Source organism: Nicotiana tomentosiformis, chromosome 5, assembly GCF_000390325.3.
Source record: "Nicotiana tomentosiformis chromosome 5, ASM39032v3, whole genome shotgun sequence".
NCBI classification, from domain to species: domain Eukaryota; kingdom Viridiplantae; phylum Streptophyta; class Magnoliopsida; order Solanales; family Solanaceae; genus Nicotiana; species Nicotiana tomentosiformis.
The window spans coordinates 114,314,936-114,316,890 of NC_090816.1; positions in this window are offsets into that span (position 1 = coordinate 114,314,936).

Below are 1,955 nucleotides of genomic sequence, written 5' to 3' on the forward strand. Positions count from 1 at the left end.
AATCGATTTCGGCCTTCGTACGACTGGTCGAGATGAGAACATAATGGACCGAAGAGAGCCTTCATAATATCGAGATGAGATCCGAAGAAGGCACACTCGAGCTTCGAGTTTCAGGGACACATCAAATACTGAGCTTGAAGTCATTATCGAGCTCGAATCCAAATCGAACTATGATGAGAAGCGATGAAATTGAGTTTAAGAGCCAGAGGCCAACCAATACCGAGCCCGAGTCAATATCGGACCCCGAGTTAATATCGAGCTCAAGCCCACATCGAGCTCTAAGCCTGGAAACTGACCGATACCAAATCCGATCAAGATCGAGCCAAGAGACAAAAGCCGTTACAGTTGCACTAAGAAAGGGAATCTCGGCGGAAATTAAGGAAAAGCTGATTTATCATGGGTTCCCCATTATGTATTTTTTATTATATCCAAAGTAGGATTCCTCCACTATAAGAGGGATGATTATTATTCCTGCAAGGGGCATCAAGTCATGAATACACTGTAACTCAAATACTGTTGATACATCCCCATATTAAGAGATTATCATATTGAGCTTCACACATAATTTCATTTTTGCTTGTTCATAAATTATCTTCCTTTCAACTCGGTTTGTATTTTTTTCTTTATAGTCAATATTCAATATCTATACTTACTCCTACGATTTATGTCAAGTTATACCATGTACCCTTAGAACTACATATAAATTCAACTCTATCCGTTTTTCGGGTAAACAGTTTGGCGTCCACCATGGGGCTAAGGATAACAATGGTTGTTTGGTACGAATCTCTACAAAACACACCATTTTACACTTGCTCTTGGAAGTATCTTTGATTTCAGGTTGAAAATAACGAATTCTCAATTAATGGTCCTGCCTATCGACAATGAAGCTGGCCTTCAAGATGAGAACAACAACTTAACCCCCAGGAGTGGAAGGCCACTTGTCGATATCGTTGGAGCTCGTGTCGAAAAGCCAATAGATGTCAATTCACATGCGGCCATTGAGGCAAACCAACGTTCCGACCCCGAAAACAACATTCATGGTGGAACTCGGTTTGTAGCTCGAAATACCCAAAACGTTGAGGAAAACGGAATCAACTTGCGTATGATCTTCGAGATATTGCAAGCTCAACAAGTAGCAATAGCCTGGTTTCAGAGCCAAACATAGGCACCAACCAGACTCGAGCCCAGTCCGCCCCAAGAAGTCACCCACAAAATGGGGCCAGCTATAGTAAGGTCAAATGAGCAAGAATCGGGGACTAATCCCGAAATTGTTAAGATGTTCGAAGAACTGACCAAACGAATAGAGTCAGGAAAAAGGAGGATCGAGGCAAATGACAAAAAAGTGAAAACATATAACTCCAGGGTTGATGAGATCCCGGGGGCACCATTGATATTGAAGGGCTTAGATTCCAAAAAATTCATACAAAAGCCTTTCCCCACGAGCGCAGCTCCTAAACCGATCCCATAGAAGTTTCGCATGCCCGAGATTCCTAAATATAACGGAACGACCGACCCCAATGAACATTTTACCTCTTACACATGTGACATCAAAGGGAACGATCTAGAGGACGATGAGATTGAATCTGTATTGTTGAAAAAATTAGGTGAAACCTTGTCAAAGGGAGCAATGATATGGTATTATAATTTACCGTCTAAATCTATTGATTCTTTTGCTATGCTTGCTGATTCTTTCGTAAAAGCACATGCCGGGGCCATAAAGATCGAAACCAGGAAGTCAGACCTATTCAAGGTAAGACAAAAGGATAACGAGATGTTGAGAGAATTCGTATCTGGTTTCCAAATGGAACGAATGGATCTACCACCAGTCATAGATGATTGGGTTGTTCAAGCTTTCACTCAAGGTCTAAACGAAAGAAGCTCGATGGCTTCACGGCGGCTGAAGCATAACTTGATCGAGTACCCAACTATTACTTGGGCCGATGGGCACAATCGGT